Genomic DNA, 8,805 nt, shown 5'->3' with positions numbered 1-8,805 from the left:
GGTCCAGCAGCGCACGTCCCTGAGTGCCACTCTCAGGGAGGTCTGCGGCTTGCCTGCTCCTGTGACTAGTCCTGCTCCTCCAGCACCCCATGACCCTGCCCCACCAAACCCCCCTTCCACAGCAGCATCCCTTTCCCCCCTTAGACCTCCCTCTCCCCCAGCCCCCCCCTAGTTCCCCAGCCCCTCTCTCCCCCTGGCCCTCCTCTCCCCCAGGCCTCCCAGTTCCAAGAGCACCTACCCGCTGTTATCCAGCCAACCGACAGGTGCACCACCTGATCCTGTGGCCATGGTGGACCCCGAACACGAGGCCCAAGCAGGAGACTGAGATCAGGCAAGCACCGTGCAACCTGATCCCCTTCCACCCTCCAGGTTTCAAGTCCCCTTCCCCCCTCCAGGTTTCAAGCACCCCCATCACCCCAGTTAAATGACAAGGAAAGTGTTCAACAAAATGTTTATTGTACATAGTTTGGCATGAAAGTATATTTTCTACATCAAAAATGAACAAAAGCTTTTTTATGTTTGCAACAGTTATACTATTTTCCAGTGAGTGATAGTTAATAAAATAAAACAGAACTTATTATTTTGAGACAAACCCTGGTGTTTATTATTTCTCCAAACAGAGTCAGGAGATGGGTTGTGGAGGGAAGCTTCTATTGGGCCAGGGCCCAGTCCCCAGGCAGAAGCCCCTCAGTAGAGTCAGTGGCCTCCAATTGAGAATTGCTCCCATAGGGCCTCCCGTATGCAAACAGCAGACCGGTGAGCCTGGCGGATGGCAGCTGTCCGGGGCTGGGCAAAGTGCCTCTCCTGACCATCAGCACCTGTACCCCACCCTCGTAGGAAGGCCTCCCCTTTCCTCTCTACCAGGTTATGGAGAACGCAACACGCAGCCACCACCTCAGGGATGTTGCTCTCCCCCATGTCTAGGCATGTGAGCAAGCACTGGAATCTGCCTTTTAAATGTCCGAACGCACATTCCACCTGGTTGCGAGCCCGGTTAAGGTGAGCATTAAACTGGTCCTTGCTCTCATCCAGGTGGCTGGTGTAGGGCTTCAACAGCCACGGTATCAGGGGGTAGGCGGCATCAGCCACTATGCACACCGGCATGTACACATCCCCAACCGCAAAGTTGTGATGCGGGAAAAATGTTCCTGCCTGAAGCCTCCGGTAGAGGTACGAGTTCCTGAAGATGCGGGCATCACGTGCCCGCCCTGACCACCCAACACAAATGTCAGAAAACTGGCCACGATGGTTGACCAGGGCCTGGAGGACCATAGAAAAGTAGCCCTTTCTGTTAATGAATTGGGCTGCTCGATGGGATGGTGCACGGATTGGAATGTGTGTCCCATCGAGCGCTCCTCCACAATTCGGGAAGCCAAGGGCAGCAAAGCCGGTCATGACGCTGTCCAGATCTGGTAGACAGACGAGCCTGTTGAGCAGCTCCCAATTGATGGCCCTCACCACCTGTAGAACGAGACAGACAACAAAATGTTAGAAGGGGTGACTTATCTCTTAGGAGGAGAACCCACCACCCACATTCCCTCTCAAACACCCCGGGAATCCCCTCCTCAGAACTCCCCCCCCCCCAGCAGTTCAGGGTGAGTGAAGGAGCTCCCTCCCACTCACACTCCACTTTGCCCTTCCTGACAGTCTCCCTTCCCCCTACCCCAAACTGTGACTGTCCCCAGACATTGACTTACCTCCATCAGGATGTATCCAACAGTAGACCTGCCCACTCCAAATTGGTGTCCCATGGAGCGGTAGCTGTCGGGGGTTTCCAGCTTCCAGAGGGCAATGGCGACTCTCTTTTCCACGGGGATAGTGGGCCGCAGGTGTGTGTCTTGCCGTTGCAGAGCAGGGGTGAGCCAGGTACACAGCTCCTGGAAAGTGGTCTTTCGCATCCGGAAGTTGCGTAGCCACTCTTGGTCATCCCAGATCTCCATCACGAGCTGGTCCCACCAGTCAGAGCTGGTGTCAAGCCTCCAAAAATGACTGTCCACAAAGAAGTTTGGAGGCAAGGGCAGTGGGGCTGCATGACGGACGATCCCTTCGTACCTCTGGTCTGGGTCCAGATGGGGAAGTAGCCTCATGACTGTGTCATGCAGATGCAGCAACACTTGCAGTATGATGGCGTGGGGCCATCGCCTGCCCAGGGTCAGCTCTGGCTCCATGCCAAAAAAAAAAAAAATGGGTCTAAAACAGAAAAACCTCCACACAAAAAACCTGCTGGGGTGTCCCAGGAAGCTGAGCACTCCAAACCAGCACTGCAATGCCTTCCTTACCTCCTACAGGGACAGCAAAGGCAGCTGCAGAAGCAGAGCAACGGGTGTTCAGGGGCGTCCCTTTAACCACACGTCTCTGCAAAGGGCAGGCAGCAGCACCCGGAAGGAAATGCTGCCCCCATGCCCTGGCAGAAGCGGTTCCGGGTGGCTTTTAATTTCGAAAGAGAGTCCAGCAGTCAGGACGCTCTTTTTCGAAAAAGCGGATCGATTTTCTGATCCGCGTATTGTAGTCTAGACACGCTTTGTCGAAAGAGGCTTTTTCGAAAGTATCTTTCGAAAAAACCTCTTTCGAAAGAGGCTTGCAGTCTAGACATAGCCTAAATATGGCTGGTAGATTTGGGTCAGTTAGAGCAAATATTTGGAACCCCCCCATGGCCAGGTCTAAACTAGACCTGGAAGGTTGACTTAAGGTATGCAATATATAGTATGACTTGTATTATACATAGCTGGAGTTGCGTACCTTAAGCCGAGCTTGGTGGCTTCTCCACAGCAGGAAGCCAATGGGAGCTAACATTCCTGTCTGCTTCCCTAACTCCTCGTGACTATGAGGAGTACAGACATCGACTGGAGCTGCCCTCAGCATTTTATTTACAGGTCTTAACTAGGCTTGCTAAATTGAATGCCAGAAGTTTGATCTCTGGAGCAGTGAGTGAAGACATGTCCTGAGTCTTCAGAGCATAACCACACTTACCTGTTACTCTCTTGACCATCTGCATTCTCCACTCACAACATCGTGTCAAGAATAGAAGAACTGAAGAAAGAAGAAAGAAAATCATCTGCCTGATCCTGAATTCTGGGTCCCATATACAGCAGTCCTGTTCCTCATCTTGCATCTTTCCCCCGGTTCCTGTAGCATTCTCTCACCTTGTCTCGTGTCATTGAGATTACAGTAGAGTGATTCTTTTTCTGCTGTGTTGCCCTAGTGTTGCAAATATTTGGACTTCAGGCTTTATGCCAGTTTTGTTGTTGACAGATGGATCACTTTAAATTATACTTGTTAGCTGGGGTCGGTTAAGTTATCTGCATTGATTAAATAAACTTACCTGTTACACATTAATAGCCTGTCATGTCATCTGTTATTAACTAAACCCTGCTGATTACATACAGATGGGTAGAGAACCTGAGCCTGGGCCTTTCTGGTACACTCACCCTTTTCTGTCTTGGCCTGAATAATTTGGGTCTTAGCCCAACAGTGGTGTAAATCAGGAGTGACTCCACTGAGGTAAATGGAAATCCACTGGCCTAAAACTGATGTAAGAGAGATTGGAATGAGGGGAAAAGGCATTAAGGTGACCTGGCAGATAAAGCCCTGGGCTAAGATTTGGAATACCTGGGCTCTAATCCTGGATTGGCCACTGCCCTGCTGAGTGACCTCAGGTAAGTCATTTTTGTTTCAGTGTCCCCATATGTAAACTGGAGATGATGGTATTTACCTCCTTTGTGAAGGCTTTGACCGCTACTGATGAAGCATGCTACATAAGAGCTGGGTGTTATTAAGGTGAGTTTCATATAAATAAGAGCTTTACAGTTTCAAAATGTTGAGAACTTGATGTTGCCAGAAGATATAACAGGAGTTTTATTTCTCAACATATAACATGTATGACACACACTAGACTCATTGGCATTTTCACTATGTCTGACCGATGCATTTTTACATTGGTTCCAGTGAGGGGAAAACTTATAATAGTTCAAAAGCAAAAACTTAAGTCGGTGGGTTTATAAAATGTAAAGAAGAAAAGGTCAAAAGTTTAACTCTGCATAATTTGCTGCCAGTAATTTCCTCTTATCTGAGGAACGGCAAAGTTAAATGACATTTTACAATTCATTTGATTGGTTGGGGTTGGTCCTGCTTTTTAGCAGGGGTCTGGACTTGATGACCCCCCTGAGGTCTCTTCCAACCCTATGATTCTACTATTCTATGATTAGAAGTCTTGAATTAAATAGTAATGGCCTTTATGTCTTTGTACAAATAAACAGATTGATAATGACTAACATAAGTGAGCACTGTGGCTTATAGACAGGGAACTGGAATGGGAGTCAAGAGACTAGGGTTCAATTTTTTGGCTTTGTCAATGCCTTTGGGCAAGTCACTTCACATTGCTGTGTTCCTCTTTCTTTTTCTACTTTTCTTCTGTGTTGTCAGCTTAGATCGTAGGAGACCTCTGCCACCTCAAAGAGTTTACAATATGTTTGCACTGTGCCTAGAACAATAGGGCTCCAAACACAATTGGAGCCTGTGGTCATTAGATTAAGCCAAATACTACCACTAAGAATGAAAATAATAAAAGGGGACAAAGGGTTGAGTTTTTGTTCCTAACAGAAGATCTCCTCACTTAGGACCCCTTACCATGAGTATTGAGGGAGAAAGGAGATCTGCCCAAAAAGCTATAAAGGAAAAATAACTTCTCTTTTGATATAAGAGATTATCTCCCTAATTTTATTCCTTAAAATTTCTCTCTTCCTGTGACAATTAAGATAAACACAGAAGTTCTGATTCTTCCACTAGTGTAAATGAGAAGTTACTCCACTGAAGTCAATGGAGCGATACCTGTGTACATTCTGCGTAAAAGTAAGGACAATCAGCTCATGCTTTCTGAAGTGAAACAGACTTTGACAGCTGAGAAAAGGTGCCTAATACTTGCAGCTTTAATAACTTCTTGGCTAAGATGGAGTCTGCTCTGCTGGCAGCTCTGGTCAAGAAAAGGTACATGCAGGAATGCTGCAAAGAAAGGCACCTGTTCCATTCCTCCTTGGAGTGAAGACGCATACACACCAGAAGAGTACAATGAATACAGGAAAGGGAAACTTTTATTTACCAAGGGATGAGAGGAGAAAAATAGGAAGTATAGGCAGAGAGGTAAAACAGGGTTACATTCAGCATGAACAATGCATCTGGACTCAGAGCTCAGGAGTTATGGGCAAAGTTCCAGTCCAGTGGTGAGTCTTGGGTACTCCCGGTCATGTTCAGTGCCAATGAATTTTCCCCAACAAATCCCTGTGACTTCTACAGCTGCTCTTTGCAAACCTACACAGAGCAACAACCTCTCTGCTTAGCTAGCTCTGAGTAACCTCAGAAGGCCAGTCTGTGCACAGAGTGCTCCACAATATAGGAAGATTAAACGGATCAACAAGTGTGTACGTGAGCTGAACCTAGACTAGAAATAAAATGAAAAACGTGAGCTAGCCCAGCAATATCTAAGGAATGAAAAAAAGCACTTTCCCACTGATCTCACAGTGAAAGCCATGTGAGTTTACAGTTACAATTAAAAGGAAAAGTAAGTTGAAGGAAGTAAAATGTAAGAAATACAACTTGAACAAATGGAATGAGCTGTAAAATTAATGCCTTACTGTACTGTAACTTAAGGCAGACAGACCTCTGGGACTATCCTGTATTCAGTCTTCCCAAATTAGAAAGATGTGAAAATAATGCTTTGATTTTTCAGCAGTCCCACAGGATGGGTTAGAGAGCTGAAGTACATCAATAAATATTGAATTAGATTTACAGCTTCTGCACTATTATCTAATTATAGCATGCTTACAAATATATGGTAATTTATCAATAAAGAGAAACATATTGAACATGGTAGTCATAGGTCTCACAATAGAGGTATTTTTTTATTATGCATCTTGATATTCATCCTGGCTACTTTAATTTAAAATGAAGGTAATCTGGAATTCAGTAAGAGCCAGTTTGGATTAGTCCCCATCCAGAGTGTATGTGATTAGAGTAAAAAAATAATATATATGGTTAAAAAATCTTTAAAGAGTTTACATCATATTGGAAATTGCCTCTGCATGGTTTATTCTATCTAATCTAATTTACAATTCAATCCCCTCTGTCTTGCCTTTAAAGAATATTATTAAAGCTGCACAGTGAAGAAATAAAAAGTTACAAAAAGTTAGAATTAAGACTGGGAACCCTTTGTGTATATGCATTATTCTACAGTTTAGAACAGGGCTGGGCAAGATGTGGCATGGGGGGCAAGATTTGGCCCACCTAACACATTGATCTGTTCCATGGACTGCATCTGGCTGCTTTCTATTTATATCCTGCTGCCTGTGCCACTGAATTTTCAGGCAGTGACTCAGGCAGCAGGATGCTATTTAGATGACTCATGGCTCCCACACCTGGTCTAGAATCATATGACCACATATGTAGAGGGAAAATAGTGATCACATAATACAATATCAATATTTTTCCAAGTGAGAAAAATAAAGTTATTCTGGTATTAATTCTGGCATTTTAAAATAGAGTGCATTGCTTTACAATCTTATTGTAAGCAGAATCTGAAGAAAAGTGGAAAAAGACCCTTAGTGTGTCTGTGTAAATACAGTTTGGTCCTGTTATGTTTAGGTTTGCTAAATATTCAGCTGATGGAGTGGTGTTTTATTGATTGTAATCACAAATTGTGCTAATACTAAATGCAGGCATTGTGAAATATGATGAGCATTGCTTGCAATTTTAGAGGGAATACAGAAAAGACATACTGGCTGTGTCTAGCCTGGCAAGTTTTTCCGAAAAATCAGCTACTTTTCTGGAAAAACTTGCTAGCTGTCTACACTGGTCACTTGAATTTCCGGAAAAGCACTGACGATCTCATGTAAGATTGTCAGTGCTTTTCCGGAAATACTATGCTGCTCTCGTTGTGCAAAAGGGCCAGTGTAGACAGCACAGTACTGTTTTCCGCAAAAAAAGCCCTGATCATGAAAATGGCGATCGGGGCTTTTTTGCGGAAAAGCACGTCTAGATTGGCCACAGATGCTTTTCCGCAAAAAGTGCTTGTGCGGAAAAGCATCCTGCCAATCTAGACGTGCTTTTCCGAAAATGCTTTTAACGGAAAACTTTTCAGTTAAAAGCATTTTCGGAAAATCATGCCAGTGTAGACGTAGCCACTGTGTTTAACACAGTCAGTGTAAAGAACCTCAGGTGGACAAAGGCTTCATAACCAGAGCTCTCTCAGGTTAAGTGGGGAGGGCAGGAGTGTGAATCAGCAGGTTACATGCCCTCCAAGTGTGAGATGTGAGACTGGTTCAACCTGTTTCTTCCCCATGCTCTGGTTTCAATGATAAACCTAAAATAGGCTCTGTTGTGGGTTTGGCTCCCCATCAGGCTTATAGCCCATTCATCATTGGAGTCATCCGCCCGTGCACCTTCACCTATCCATGTTGCCCTTCTATTAGTTTCCCCCCACAATCGTGATTCGTGGCTCTGCAGAGAGCCCTCGGGCTATGAGTTCCGCTCGGCATACGCAACACTGAGGAGGGAAGGAGGGGGACTCAGGCCCGCCCCCCCTCTGGGTCCCAACCAGGACTCTAAAGGCAGCGACGCACCGGCATTGCCTGGTTGGTAGGAATTCCCCCGTAACTCACCAACCCTCAGGGTTTATATGGAGCCACTGTCTCCTGCCCCCATCCTGGGTCACTTCCTCCTCCTCACTTGCATCGTTCCGTGCTTCTAGTTTGTCAGGGCGTCCTCTGGGCCGCTGGCCGCCATCCCGGCTCCTTTGCCACCTCCCGGCTCTGTTTGGGCATGGCCCCTCTTCCGTGGGGCACGTCCCTCTGCCCCTTCACCGCTCTGGTGTCCGCCCCCTTCCACAGCTCTGGCTGGCGCCATTTGACTGGCCCGTCATTCCACGCCCCTAGTTTGTCAGGGCTTCCTCTGGGCCGCCGGCTGCCATCCCGGCTCCGTTCGGGTGTGGCCCCTCTTCCGCGGAGCGTGTCCCTCTGCCCCTTCACTGCTCCGGTGTTTGCCCCCTTCCACAGCTCTGGCCGGGCACCATTTGAATGGCCCGCCTATCACGGTCCTCCCTGTTCCTCGGGGCGCAGGCTGAGAATGTCACCAGGGGATATTCCCTCACTGGCTCTGTCTTGGTTCTGGGTTACCCCCATACAGGCTAGGCAGGAGCGCTGGGGGGGGGGGGGGGCGCACGCGCGCCCGTGTCCCTGGACCTCCATACTTTCTGCTGCCCCAGCCAGCCAGGGAGTGAGGGCAGCCGTGAGCTCCACGCCGCCAGAGGCCACCACCCCATCACAGGCTACATAAGGAGTCTTTTTTATTATTTTAAATTTACACCAGTGTATGCTGAAATTTCTTGTGGCTGGACGATGTCTTGGGCCAAGATCTAAAATCACTGGGTTTTTGCAGTTGGCTGGTGGGAGCAGCAGTGAGCAAGCAAGTGGCCAGCTGAGTGGCTGGCAGGAGCAGTAGAGAGGCAGCGGTGTGATAAGCCACTAGCAGAGCAGCGGTGGCAAGCAGTGAGCAGGCAGATGGCGAGTGACCAGATGAGTGAGTAAGATGCTTCTTTACCTCCCCCTCCCACTCAGGATGAGAAGTGAACTCAGTGCACGCACCTCTGAACACTAGCTACAAGTGTGGCGCACAGAAAGGTTGAGCATGTGAAGGGGACGTTTAGATTGCTGGACTTAAGAACTTGAGAGTGAAAAGACATTGCCCTACCTACTTGGGCTGGGACTTTTACTCGGGGTTTTGTTTATGAACCCTGTTTGTGGTGTTTTCCCAAATTAA

General features: G+C 47.3%; 2 long non-coding RNA genes across 6 annotated transcripts in view; one reads left to right on the top strand and one right to left on the bottom strand.

The window, feature by feature from the left end:
• Window positions 1–1,155: 1,155 nt before the first annotated feature.
• On the bottom strand, window positions 1,156–3,267 carry LOC142829673 (uncharacterized). 2 transcript variants are annotated; one of them, XR_012904369.1, is made up of 4 exons: window positions 3,144–3,267; window positions 2,971–3,030; window positions 1,698–2,162; window positions 1,156–1,461 (listed from the first exon to the last, which is right to left on the bottom strand). It is a non-coding gene; the product is annotated as an uncharacterized LOC142829673 (long non-coding RNA). The 2 variants fall into 2 exon arrangements; XR_012904370.1 differs by having other exon boundaries at window positions 1,698–2,158.
• LOC112546628 (uncharacterized) overlaps window positions 2,505–8,805 on the top strand; it is a 120,815-nt gene continuing 114,514 nt past the window's right edge. For all 4 annotated transcript variants that reach the window (XR_012904367.1, XR_012904366.1, XR_012904368.1 and 1 more), the window contains exon 1: window positions 2,505–3,656. This is a non-coding gene — a long non-coding RNA (uncharacterized LOC112546628). The remainder of the gene's footprint in view (window positions 3,657–8,805) is intronic.

This window comes from Pelodiscus sinensis, chromosome 5 (genome assembly GCF_049634645.1).
Source record: "Pelodiscus sinensis isolate JC-2024 chromosome 5, ASM4963464v1, whole genome shotgun sequence".
NCBI lineage: Eukaryota > Metazoa > Chordata > Testudines > Trionychidae > Pelodiscus > Pelodiscus sinensis.
The sequence above is the reverse complement of the archived record's forward strand: the minus strand, read 5'-3'. Positions and strand labels throughout refer to the sequence as shown.